Here is a 15,188-nt window from a genome sequence, read left to right on the forward strand (position 1 = left end):
TGACTCTGTACCTAAATTACCCCTGTATATATCCTCCACATTGACTCTGTACCGGAACCCTGTGTATATAGCCTCCACATTGACTCTGTACCAGAACCCTGTGTATATATCCTCCACATTGACTCTGTACCGGTACCCCTGTATATAGCCTCCACATTGACTCTGTACCTGTACCCCCTGTATATAGCCTCCACATTGACTCTGTACAGGTACCCCTGTATATAGCCTCCACATTGACTCAGTACTGGTACCCCTGTATATAGCCTCCACATTGACTCTGTACCGGTATCCCCTGTATATAGCCTCCACATTGAATCTGTACCGGTACCCCTGTATATAGCCTCCACATTGACTATGTACCTGTACCCCCTGTATATAGCCTCCACATTGACTCTGTACCGTAATACCCTGTATATAGCCTCCACATTGACTCTGTACCGGTATCCCCTGTATATAGCCTCCACATTGACTCTGTACCAGTACCCCTGTATATAGCCTCCACATTGACTCTGTACCAGTACCCCTGTGGAAGTGGAATCTCAATTCAATGGCTCAGACACAAGAGGCATGTGGCAGGGTCTACAGTCAATCACGGACTACAAGATGAAATCCAGCCCAGTCACGGACCAGGATGTCTTGCTCCCAGGCAGACTAAATATTTTTGCCCCATTTGAGGACAATACAGTGCCACTGATATAGCCTGCAACGGAAACATGCGGTCTCTCCTTCACTGCAGCCGAGGTGAGTAAGACATTTAAACGTGTTAACCCTGTACTGGCTGCAGGCCCAGACGGCATCCCCAGCCGCGCCCTCAGAGTATGCGCAGACCAGCTGGCCGGTGTGTTTACGGACATATTCAATCAATCCCTATACCAGTCTGCTGTTCCCCATGCTTCAAGAGGGCCACCATTGTTCCTGTTCCCAAGAAAGCTAAGGTAACTGAGCTAAACGACTACCGCCCCGTAGCACTCACTTCCGTCATCATGAAGTGCTTTGAGAGACTAGTCAAGGACCATATCACCTCCACCCTACCTGACACCCTAGACCCACTCCAATTTGCTTACCGCCCAAATAGGTCCACAGACGATGCAATCTCAACCACACTGCACACTGCCCTAACCCACCTGGACAAGAGGAATACCTATGTGAGAATGCTGTTCATCGACTACAGCTCGGCATTCAACACCATAGTACCCTCCAAGCATTGATCAAGCTCGAGACCCTGGGTCTCGACCTGCCCTGTGCAGCTGGGTACTGACTTCTGACGGGCCGCCCCAGGTGGTGAGGGTATAGCAACATCTCCTCCCCGCTGATCCTCAACACGGGGGCCCCACAATGCGTTCTGAGCCCTCTCCTGTACTCCCTGTTCACCCAGCGTGGCCACGCACGCCTCAACTCAATCATCAAGTTTGCGGACGACACAACAGTGGTAGGCTTGATTACCAACAACGACGTAGACGGCCTACAGGGAGGAGGTGAGGGCCCTCGGAGTGTGGTGTCAGGAAAATAACCTCACACTCAACGTCAACAAAACTAAGGAGATGATTGTGGACTTCAGGAAACAGCAGAGGGAACACCCCTATCCACATCGATGGAACAGTAGTGGAGAGGGTAGCTAGTTTAAGTTCCTCGGCATACACATCACAGACAAACTGAATTGGTCCACTCACACTGACAGCAAGTCGTGAACAAAGCAGCGCCTATTCAACCTCAGGAGGCTGAAGAAATTCGGCTTGTCACCAAAAGCACTCATAAACTTCTACAGATGCACAATCGAGTAGCATCCTGGCGGGCTGTATCACCGCCTGGTACCAACTGCTCCGCCCTCAACCGTAAGGCTCTCCAGAGGGTAGTGAGGACTGCACAACGCATCACCGGGGGCAAACTACCTGCCCTCCAGGACACCTACACCACCCGTTGTTACAGGAAGGCCATAAAGATCATCAAGGACATCAACCACCAACCACTGCCTGTTCACCCCGCTATCATCCAGAAGGCGAGGTCAGTACAGGTGCATCATTGACTGGGACCGAGAGACTGAAAAACAGCTTCTATCTCAAGGCCATCAGACTGTTAAACAGCCACCACTAACATTGAGTGGCTGCTGCCAACACACTGTCATTGACACTGACCCAACTCCAGCCATTTTAATAATGGGAATTGATGGGAATTATGTAAATATATCACTAGCCACTTTAAACAATGCTACCTTATATAATGTTACTTACCCTACATTATTCATCTCATATGCATATGTATATACTGTACTCTACATCATCGACTGCATCCTTATGTAACACATGTATCACTAGCCACTTTAACTATGCCACTTTGTTTACTTTGTCTACACACTCATCTCATATGTATATACTGTACTCGATAAAATCTACTGTATGCTGTTCTGTACCATCACTCATTCATATATCCTTATGTACATGTTCCTTATCCCCTTACACTGTGATAAGACAGTAGTTTTGGAATTGTTAGTTAGATTACTTGTTGGTTATCACTGCATTGTCGGAACTAGAAGCACAAGCATTTCGCTACACTCGCATTTAACATCTGCTAACCATGTGTATGTGACAAATAAAATTTGATTTGATTTGATTTTACCGTAATACCCTGTATTTAGCCTCCACATTGACTCTGTACCGTAATACCCTGTATATAGCCTCCACATTGACTCTGTACCGTAATACCCTGTATATAGCCTCCACATTGACTCTGTACCTTAATACCCTGTATTTAGCCTCCACATTGACTCTGTACCGTAATACCCTGTATATAGCCTCCACATTGACTCTGTACCATAATACCCTGTATATAGTCTCCACATTGACTCTGTACCGTAATACCCTGTATATAGCCTCCACATTGACTCTGTACCATAATACCCTGTATATAGCCTCCACATTGACTCTGTACCGTAATACCCTGTATATAGCCTCCACATTGACTCTGTACCATAATACCCTGTATATAGCCTCCACATTGACTCTGTACCGTAATACCCTGTATATAGCCTCCACATTGACTCTGTACCGTAATACCCTATATATAGCCTCCACATTGACTCTGTACCGTAATACCCTGTATATAGTCTCCACATTGACTCTGTACCGTAATACCCTGTATATAGTCTCCACATTGACTCTGTACCATAATACCCTGTATATAGCCTCCACATTGACTCTGTACCGTAATACCCTGTATATAGCCTCCACATTGACTCTGTACCAGTACCCCCTATATATAGCCTCCACATTGACTCTGTACCGTAATACCCTGTATATAGTCTCCACATTGACTCTGTACCAGTAACACCCTGTATATAGTCTCCACATTGACTCTGTACTGGTACCCTGTATATAGCCTCCACATTGACTCTGTACCATAATACCCTATATACTGGTACCTATTTATATATTTATATCATTAATTATTTCTCTTCGCTCTTTTTTATTTTTTTTTTTTTCTTAAAACTGCGTTGTTGGTTAAGGGCATGTAAGTATTTCACTGTAAGGTCTACACCGGTTGTATTCGGCTATGTGACAAATAACATTAGATTTGATTTGCTAACCTACCAAGCAGTTATGAGCAGTCCTCTCCTCAGCAGCCTCCACTGTGTGACGTGATTCAGCTATGTGGTATCAAGAATGAGGCATCTAATATGGAACAGTGTAGAGTAGAATAGAACACAATAGAACAGTGTAGAATAGAATAGAACAGAATAGAACAGTGTAGAGTAGAATAGAACAGAATAGAACAGTGTAGAATAGAATAGAACAGAATAGAACAGTGTAGAATAGAATAGAACAGTGTAGAATAGAATAGAACAGAATAGAACAGTGTAGAATAGAATAGAACAGAATAGAACAGTGTAGAATAGAATAGAACATAATAGAACAGTGTAGAATAGAATAGAACAGAATAGAACAGTGTAGAGTAGAATAGAACAGAATAGAACAGTGTAGAATAGAACAGTGTAGAATAGAATAGAACAGAATAGAACAGTGTAGAATAGAACAGTGTAGAATAGAATAGAACAGAATAGAACAGTGTAGAGTAGAATAGAACAGAATAGAATAGAATAGAACATAATAGAACAGTGTATAATAGAATAGAACATAATAGAACAGTGTAGAGTAGAATAGAACAGTGTAGTGTAGTAGAATAGAACAGAATAGAACAGTGTAGAGTAGAATAGAAGAGAATAGAACAGTGTAGAATAGAATATAACAGAATAGAGTAGAATAGAATAGAGAATAGATATCAAGAATGAGGCATCTAATATTGAACAGGAGACATTCAGTTTATTTTTGCTTCCTTCAGGTGAACCTCATCAGGAGGAGCCTGAGAACCACATAGAGGAGGACATTGTTGTGTTGTCTGAATATTGACATTAGTGTTCTCTCTTCTCTTCCTCATTCTTCGTTGTCATCTTATTGTTTGACTCAGTAGTTTAACTAATGAACACACCTCACTCATGTACACAATGAGGCTCTGTGCTGACATTCTCAACCATTTCACAATGACACTATGAATCTTCCCAGAAGGACAAGACACATGTATGACAGGGACACCAGAGCAGCTCCAAGGACATTGTGACTGATGAAGGGTGAGGAAGAGGAGTGATGAGTGATGAAGAGGGTGAAAAGTGATGAAGAGGGTGAAAAGTGATGAAGAGGGTGAAGAGTGATGAAGAGTGATGAAGAGGGTGAAGAGTGATGAAGAGGGTGAAGAGTGATGAAGAGGATGAAGAGTGATGAAGAGGGTGAAGGGTGATGAAGAGGAGTGAAGAGTGACGAAGAGGGTGAAGAGTGATGAAGAGGGTGAAAAAGAGTGATGGAGGGTGAAGAGTGATGAAGAGGGTGAAAAGTGATGAAGAGTGTGAAGAGGGTGATGAAGAGGCTGAAGAGTGATGAAGAGGGTGAAGAGTGATGAAGAGAAGTGAAGAGGGTGAAGAGTGATGAAGAGGGTGAAAAGTGAAGAAGAGTGATGAAGAGGGTGAAGTGTGATGAAGAGGAGTGAAGGGTGACAAAGGGTGGTGAAGAGGGTGAAGAGAGATGAGGAGGAGTGAAGAGTGACAAAGAGTGATGAAGAGTGACAAAGAGTGATGAAGGGGGTGAAGAGTGATGAGGAGGGTGAAGAGTGATGAAGAGGGGTGAAGAGTGATGAAGGGGTGAAAAGGGGTTCTTCCTCAATGTCTTCCTCAATGTGATCAAGACAAAGGAGCTGATCGTTGTCTACAGGAAAAGGAGGGCCGAACAGGCCCTCAAAATTGACGGGGCTGTAGTGGAGCGGGTCGAGAGTTTCCACATTGACTCTGCACCGTAACACCCTGTATAATAGCCTCCACATTGACTCTGTACCGGTATCCCCCTGTATATAGCCTCCACATTGACTCTGTACCGGTATCCCCCTGTATATAGCCTCCGCATTGACTCTGTACCAGTACCCCCTGTATATAGCCTCCACATTGCCTCTGTACTGGTACCCCCTGTATATAGCCTCCATATTGACTCTGTACCAGTACCCCCTGTATATAGCCTCCACATTGACTCTGTACCGGTACCACCTGTATATAGCCTCCACATTGCTTCTGTACTGGTACCCCCTGTATATAGCCTCCATATTGACTCTGTACCAGTACCCCCTGTATATAGCCTCCACATTGACTCTGTACCGGTACCCCCTGTATATAGCCTCCACATTGACTCTGTACCGGTACCCCCTGTATATAGCCTCCACATAGACTCTGTACCGGTACCCCCTGTATATAGCCTCCACATTGACTCAGTACCGGTACCCCCTGTATATAACCTCCACATTGACTCTGTACCGGTACCCCCTGTATATAGCCTCCACATTGACTCTGTACCGTAATACCCTGTATATAGCCTCCACATTGACTCTGTACCGGTACCCCCTGTATATAGCCTCCACATTGACTCTGTACCGGTACCCCCTGTATATAGCCTCCACATTGACTCTGTACTGTAATACCCTGAATATAGTCTCCACATTGACTCTGTACAGGAACCCCCTGTATATAGCCTCCACATTGACTCTGTACCGTAATACCCTATATATAGCCTCCACATTGACTCTGTACTGTAATACCCTGTATATAGCCTCCACATTGACTCTGTACCGTAATACCCTGTATATAGCCTCCACATTGACTCTGTACCGTAATACCCTGTATATAGCCTCCACATTGACTCTGTACCGTAATACCCTGTATATAGCCTCCACATTGACTCTGTACCGTAATACCCTATATATAGCCTCCACATTGACTCTGTACCGTAATACCCTGTATATAGTCTCCACATTGACTCTGTACCGTAACACCCTGTATATAGTCTCCACATTGACTCTGTACCGTAATACCCTGTATATAGCCTCCACATTGACTCTGTACCATAATACCCTGTATACTGGTACCTCCTGTATGGAGCCTCACTTGTTATTTCTCTTCGCTCTTTAATTATTTGTTACTTTTTCTTAAAACTGCATTGTTGGTTAAGGGCATGTAAGTATTTCGCTGTAAGGTCTACACCGGTTGTATTCGGCTATGTGACAAATAACATTAGATTTGATTTGCTAACCTACCAAGCAGTTATGAGCAGTCCTCTCCTCAGCAGCCTCCACTGTGTGACGTGATTCAGCTATGTGGTATCAAGAATGAGGCATCTAATATGGAACAGTGTAGAGTAGAATAGAACACAATAGAACAGTGTAGAATAGAATAGAACAGAATAGAACAGTGTAGAATAGAATAGAACAGAATAGAACAGTGTAGAATAGAATAGAACAGAATAGAACAGTGTAGAGTAGAATAGAACAGAATAGAACAGTGTAGAATAGAATAGAACAGAATAGAACAGTGTAGAATAGAATAGAACAGAATAGAACAGTGTAGAATAGAATAGAACAGAATAGAACAGTGTAGAATAGAATAGAACAGAATAGAACAGTGTAGAGTAGAATAGAACAGAATAGAACAGTGTAGAATAGAACAGTGTAGAATAGAATAGAACAGAATAGAACAGTGTAGAATAGAACAGTGTAGAATAGAATAGAACAGAATAGAACAGTGTAGAGTAGAATAGAACAGAATAGAACAGTGTAGAATAGAATAGAACAGAATAGAACAGTGTAGAATAGAATAGAACAGTGTAGAATAGAATAGAACAGAATAGAACAGTGTAGAGTAGAATAGAACAGAATAGAACAGTGTAGAATAGAATAGAACAGAATAGAACAGTGTAGAATAGAATAGAACAGAATAGAACAGTGTAGAATAGAATAGAACAGAATAGAACAGTGTAGAATAGAATAGAACAGAATAGAACAGTGTAGAGTAGAATAGAACAGAATAGAACAGTGTAGAATAGAACAGTGTAGAATAGAATAGAACAGAATAGAACAGTGTAGAATAGAACAGTGTAGAATAGAATAGAACAGAATAGAACAGTGTAGAGTAGAATAGAACAGAATAGAATAGAATAGAACAGAATAGAACAGTGTAGAATAGAATAGAACAGAATAGAACAGTGTAGAATAGAATAGAACAGTGTAGAGTAGAATAGAACAGAATAGAACAGAGACTGTATTCTTGGATACGTCATTTCCGGTCACAACTTGCAGGCTTGTTTTCGAATTGCTGTGCGTTTTGTTGCCAACCTATTTTGCTACCTGACAACTTTACGGGTTTCACTTTTTAATTACCGTTCATATATTTATTTATTTTTCCTCAACTTTTTCACTCCGGACGCTTTATCTGGACACGATTTGTCAGGACCTCCAACAGCCGAAGCTAAGTAGTAACATTAACATGATGCCTTCTAATTGCAGCCGCTGTGCTCGCCTTACGGCGAGGATAGCTGTACTACAAGCCCAGCTTCAGACGCAATCGTTAGGCAAGGGTAATTTCAGTGTAGGAAAGGATGAAACAGCGTCTGTGCCACCAGTAAGTACAGATAGTAGTATAAATCCCCTGGCACAGTCCCCACAGCCGGTCAACTTTCTCACGGTTTCTGGAAGGAAATGCTGTAGGAAAGCTCAACCAGTGTCGCTCATTCAGCAGACAGAAACTTTCAACCGGTTCTCCCCATTAAGCAGCGGGTCGGTGTCAGAGGCCGAGTCTTCTCTGGTCTCTACTCCTCCTCGTTACGGGGTCTGAGACGCCAAGCTTCCCACCATTAGCTCTGACAAATTGAAAACTCTAGTCATTGGCGACTCCATTACCCGCAGTATTAGACTTAAAGCGAATCATCCAGCGATCATACACTGTTTACCCGGGGCAGGGCTACCCCGACGTTAAGGCTAATCTGAAGATGGTGCTGGCTAAAGCTAAAACTGGCGAGTGTAGAGAGTATAGAGATATTGTTATCCACGTCGGCACCAACGATGTTAGGATGAAACAGTCAGAGATCACCAAGCGCAACATAGCTTCTGCGTGCATATCAGCTAGAAAGATGTGTCGGCATCGAGTAATTGTCTCTGGCCCCCTCCCAGTTAGGGGAGTGATGAGCTCTACAGCAGAGTCTCACAACTCAATCGCTGGTTGAAAACTGTTTTCTGCCCCTCCCAAAAGATAGAATTTGTAGATAATTGGCCCTCTTTCTGGGACTCACCCACAAACAGGACCAAGCCTGACCTGCTGAGGAGTGACGGACTCCATCCTAGCTGGAGGGTGCTCTCATCTTATCTGCCAACATAGACAGGGCTCTAACTCCTCTAGCTCCACAATGAAATAGGGTGCAGGCCAGGCAGCAGGCTATTAGCCAGCCTGCCAGCATAGTGGAGTCTGCCACTAGCATAGTCAGTGTAGTCAGCTCAGCTATTACCATTGAGACCGTGTCTGTGCCTCGACCTAGGTTGGGCAAAACTAAACATGGCGGTGTTCGCCTTAGCAATCTCACTAGGATAAAGACCACCTCCATTCCTGTCATTACTGAAAGAGATCATGATACCTCACATCTCAAAATAGGGCTACTTAATGTTAGATCCCTTACTTCAAAGGCAATTATAGTCAATGAACTAATCACTGATCATAATCTTGATGTGATTGGCCTGACTGAAACATGGCTTAAGCCTGATGAATTTACTGTGTTAAATGAGGCCTCACCTCCTGGCTACACTAGTGACCATATCCCCGTGCATCCCGCAAAGGCGGAGGTGTTGCTAACATTTACGATAGCAAATTTCAATTTACAAAAAAAAATGACGTTTTCGTCTTTTGAGCTTCTAGTCATGAAATCTATGCAGCCTACTCAATCACTTTTTATAGCTACTGTTTACAGGCCTCCTGGGCCATATACAGCGTTTCTCACTGAGTTCCTGAATTCCTATCAGACCTTGTAGTCATTGCAGATAATATTCTAATCTTTGGTGACTTTAATATTCACATGGAAAAGTCCACAGACCCACTCCAAAAGGCTTTTGGAGCCATCATCGACTCAGTGGGTTTTGTCCAACATGTCTCTGGACCCACTCACTGTCACAGTCATACGCTGGACCTAGTTTTGTCCCATGGAATAAATGTTGTGGATCTTAATGTTTTTCCTCATAATCCTGGACTATCGGACCACCATTTTATTACGTTTGCAATTGCAACAAATAATCTGCTCAGACCCCAACCAAGGAACATCAAAAGTCGTGCTATAAATTCACAGACAACACAAAGATTCCTTGATGCCCTTCCAGACTCCCTCTGCCTACCCAAGGACGCCAGAGGACAAAAATCCGTTAACCACCTAACTGAGGATCTCAATTTAACCTTGCGCAATACCCTAGATGCAGTTGCACCCCTAAAAACTAAAAAATGTCTCATAAGAAACTAGCTCCATGGTACACAGAAAATACCCGAGCTCTGAAGCAAGCTTCAGAAAATTGGAACGGAAATGGCGCCACACCAAACTGGAAGTCTTCCGACTAGCTTGGAAGGACGGTACCCTGCAGTACCGAAGAGCCCTTACTGCTGCTCGATCGTCCTATTTTTCTAACTTAATTGAGGAAAATAAGAACAATCCGAAATTCCTTTTTGATACTGTGGCAAAGCTAACTAAAAAGCAGCATTCCCCAAGAGAGGATGACTTTCACTTTAGCAGTGATAAATTCATGAACTTCTTTGAGGAAAAGATTATGATTATTAGAAAGCAAATTACGGACTCCTCTTTAAACCTGCGTATTCCTCCAAACCTCAGTTGTCCTGAGTCTGCACAACTCTGCCAGGACCTAGGATCAAGAGAGACGCTCAAGTGTTTTAGTACTATATCTCTTGACACAATGATGAAAATAATCATGGCCTCTAAACCTTCAAGCTGTATACTGGACCCTATTCCAACTAAACTACTGAAAGAGCTGCTTCCTGTGCTTGGCCCTCCTATGTTGAACATAATAAACGGCTCTCTATCCACTGGATGTGTACCAAACTCACTAAAAGTGGCAGTAATAAAGCCAAACCTTGACCCAGAAAATATAAAAAACTATCGGCCTATATCGAATCTTCCATTCCTCTCAAAGATTTTAGAGAAGGCTGTTGCGCAGCAACTCACTGCCTTCCTGAAGACAAACAATGTATACGAAATGCTTCAGTCTGGTTTTAGACCCCATCATAGCACTGAGACGGCACTTGTGAAGGTGGTAAATGACATTTTAATGGCATCGGACCGAGGCTCTGCATCTGTCCTCGTGCTCCTAGACCTTAGTGCTGCTTTTGATACCATCGATCACCACATTCTTTTGGAGAGATTGGAAACCCAAATTGGTCTACACGGACATGTTCTGGCCTGGTTTAGGTCTTATCTGTCGGAAAGATATCAGTTTGTCTCTGTGAATGGTTTGTCCTCTGACAAATCAACTGTACATTTCGGTGTTCCTCAAGGTTCTGTTTTAGGACCACTATTGTTTTTTCACTATATATTTTACCTCTTGGGGATGTTATTCGAAAACATAATGTAAACTTTCACTGCTATGCGGATGACACACAGCTGTACATTTCAATGAAACATGGTGAAGCCCCAAAATTGCCTCGCTAGAAGCATGTGTTTCAGACATAAGGAAGTGGATGGCTGCAAACTTTCTACTATTAAACTCGGACAAAACAGAGATGCTTGTTCTAGGTCCCAAGAAACAAAGAGATCTTCTGTTGAATCTGACAATTAATCTTAATGGTTGTACAGTCGTCTCAAATAAAACTGTGAAGGACCTCGGCGTTACTCTGGACCCTGATCTCTCTTTTGAAGAACATATCAAGACCATTTCGAGGACAGCTTTTTTCCATCTACGTAACATTGCAAAAATCAGAAACTTTCTGTCCAAAAATGATGCAGAAAAATTAATCCATGCTTTTGTCACTTCTAGGTTAGACTACTGCAATGCTCTATTTTCCGGCTACCCGGATAAAGCACTAAATAAACTTCAGTTAGTGCTAAATACGGCTGCTAGAATCCTGACTAGAACCAAAAAATTTGATCATATTACTCCAGTGCTAGCCTCTCTACACTGGCTTCCTGTCAAAGCAAGGGCTGATTTCAAGGTTTTACTGCTAACCTACAAAGCATTACATGGGCTTGCTCCTACCTACCTCTCTGATTTGGTCCTGCCGTACATACCTACACGTACGCTACGGTCACAAGACGCAGGCCTCCTAATTGTCCCTAGAATTTCTAAGCAAACAGCTGGAGGCAGGGCTTTCTCCTGTAGAGCTCCATTTTATGGAACGGTCTGCCTACACATGTCAGAGACGCAAACTCGGTCTCAACCTTTAAGTCTTTACTGAAGACTCATCTCTTCAGTGGGTCATATGATTGAGTGTAGTCTGGCCCAGGAGTGTGAAGGTGAACGGAAAGGCTCTGGAGCAACGAACCGCCCTTGCTGTCTCTGCCTGGCCGGTTCCCCTCTTTCCACTGGGATTCTCTGCCTCTAACCCTGTTACGGGGCTGAGTCACTGGCTTGCTGGGGCTCTCTCGTGCCGTCCCTGGGGGTGCGTCACCTGGGTGGGTTGATTCACTGTTGTGGTCGGCCTGTCTGGGTTGCCCCCTTGGGTTGTACCGTGGCGGAGATCTTTGTGGGCTATACTCGGCCTTGTCTCAGGATGGTAAGTTGGTGGTTGAAGATATCCCTCTAGTGGTGTGGGGGCTGTGCTTTGGCAAAGTGGGTGGGGTTATATCCTTCCTGTTTGGCCCTGTCCGGGGTGTCCTCGGATGGGGCCACAGTGTCTCCTGACCCCTCCTGTCTCAGCCTCCAGTATTTATGCTGCAGTAGTTTGTGTCGGGGGGCTAGGGTCAGTTTGTTATATCTGGAGTACTTCTCCTGTCCTATTCGGTGTCCTGTGTGAATCTAAGTGTGCGTTCTCTAATTCTCTCCTTCTCTCTTTCTTTCTCTCTCTCGGAGGACCTGAGCCCTAGGACCATGCCCCAGGACTACCTGACATGATGACTCCTTGCTGTCCCCAGTCCACCTGGCCATGCTGCTGCTCCAGTTTCAACTGGCCTGGGCCCTAGGACCATGTCCCAGGACTACCAGACATGAGGACTCCTTGCTGTCCCCAGTCCACCTGGCCATGCTCCTGCTCCAGTTTCAACTGTTCTGCCTTGCTATTATTCGACCATGCTGGTCATTTATGAACGTTTGAACATCTTGGCCACGTTCTGTTGTGGTCTCCACCCGGCACAGCCAGAAGAGGACTGGCCACCCCACATATGCTCTCTCTAATTCTCTCTTTCTTTCTCTCTCTCTCGGAGGACCTGAGCCCTAGGACAGTGCCCCAGGACTACCTGACATGATGGCTCCTTGCTGTCCCCATTCCACCTGACTGCTGCTGCTCCAGTTTCAACTGTTCTGCCTTATTATTATTCGACCATGCTGGTCATTTATGAACATTTGAACATCTTGGTCATGTTCTGTTATAATCTCTACCCGGCACAGCCAGAAGAGGACTGGCCACCCCACATAGCCCGGTTCCTCTCTAGGTTTCTTCCTAGGTTTTGGCCTTTCTAGGGAGTTTTTCCTAGCCACCGTGCTTTTACACCTGCATTGTTTGCTGTTTGGGGTTTTAGGCTGGGTTTCTGTACAGCACTTTGAGATATCAGCTGATGTACGAAGGGCTATATAAATAAATTTGATTTGATTTGATTTGAACAGTGTAGAATAGAATAGAACAGAATAGAACAGTGTAGAATATAATAGAACAGTGTAGAGTAGAATAGATATCAAGAATGAGGCATCTAATATTGAACAGGAGACATTCAGTTTATTTTGCTTCCTTCAGGTGAACCTCATCAGGAGGAGCCTGAGAACCACATAGAGGAGGACATTGTTGTGTTGTCTGAATATTGACATTAGTGTTCTCTCTTCTCTTCCTCATTCTTCGTTGTCATCTGATTGTTTGACTCAGTCGTTTAACTAATGAACAGACCTCACTCATGTACACAATGAGGCTCTGTGCTGACATTCTCAACCATTTCACAATGACACTATGAATCTTCCCAGAAGGACAAGACACATGTATGACAGGGACACCAGAGCAGCTCCAAGGACATTGTGACTGATGAAGGGTGAGGAAGAGGAGTGATGAGTGATGAAGAGGGTGAAAAGTGATGAAGAGGGTGAAAAGTGATGAAGAGGGTGAAGAGTGATGAAGAGGGTGAAGAGTGATGAAGAGGGTGAAGAGTGATGAAGAGGATGAAGAGTGATGAAGAGGGTGAAGGGTGATGAAGAGGAGTGAAGAGTGACGAAGAGGGTGAAGAGGATGAAGAGGGTGAAAAGGATGGAGGGTGAAGAGTGATGAAGAGGGTGAAAAGTGAAGAGTGAAGAGTGATGAAGAGGCTGAAGAGGGAAGAGGGTGAAGAGTGATGAAGAGGTGAAGAGGGTGAAAAGAAGAGGGTGAAAAGTGATGAAGAGGTGAAGAGGGTGATGAAAGAGGGTGAAGGGTGACAAAGTGATGAAGAGAGATGAGGAGGAGTGAAGAGTGAAAAGAGTGATGAAGAGGTGAAGAGTGATGAAAAGAGGGTGAAGAGTGATGAAGAGGGTGAAAAGTGAAGAGTGATGAAGAGGGTGAAGAGGCTGAAGAGTGATGAAGAGGGTGAAGAGTGATGAAGAGAAGTGAAGAGGGTGAAGAGTGATGAAGAGGGTGAAAAAGTGAAGAAGAGTGATGAAGAGGGTGAAGAGGAGAAGGGTGACAAAGGGTGGTGAAGAGGGTGAAGAGAGATGAGGAGGAGTGAAGAGTGACAAAGAGTGATGAAGAGTGACAAAGAGTGATGAAGGGGGTGAAGAGTGATGAGGAGGGTGAAGAGTGATGAAGAGGGGTGAAGAGTGATGAAGGGGTGAAAAGGGGTTCTTCCTCAATGTCTTCCTCAATGTGATCAAGACAAAGGAGCTGATCGTTGTCTACAGGAAAAGGAGGGCCGAACAGGCCCTCAAAATTGACGGGGCTGTAGTGGAGCGGGTCGAGAGTTTCCACATTGACTCTGTACCGTAATACCCTGTATATAGCCTCCACGTTGACTCTGTACCGGTATCCCCCTGTATATAGCCTCCACATTGACTCTGTACCGGTATCCCCTGTATATAGCCTCCGCATTGACTCTGTACCAGTACCCCTGTATATAGCCTCCACATTGCCTCTGTACTGGTACCCCTGTATATAGCCTCCATATTGACTCTGTACCAGTATCCCCTGTATATAGCCTCCACATTGACTCTGTACCGGTCCACATTGACTCTGTACCGGTATCCCCCTGTATATAGCCTCCACATTGACTCTGTACTGTACCCCCTGTATATAGCCTCCACATTGACTCTGTACCGGTACCCCTGTATATAGCCTCCACATTGACTCTGTACTGGTACCCCTGTATATAGCCTCCACATTGACTCTGTACCGGTACCCCCTGTATATAGCCTCCACATTGACTCTGTACCGGTACCCCCTGTATATAGCCTCCACATTGACTCAGGTACCCTGTATATAGCCTCCACATTAACTCTGTACCCCCCCTGTATATATCCTCCACATTGACTCTGTACCGGTACCCCTGTATATAGCCTCCACATTGACTCTGTACCGTACCCCCTGTATATAGCCTCCACATTGACTCTGTACCGGTACCACCTGTATATAGCCTCCACATTGACTCTGTACCAGTACCACCTGTATATAGCCTCCACATTGA

The sequence above is a fragment of the Oncorhynchus keta genome, chromosome 4 (genome assembly GCF_023373465.1).
Source record: "Oncorhynchus keta strain PuntledgeMale-10-30-2019 chromosome 4, Oket_V2, whole genome shotgun sequence".
NCBI lineage: Eukaryota > Metazoa > Chordata > Actinopteri > Salmoniformes > Salmonidae > Oncorhynchus > Oncorhynchus keta.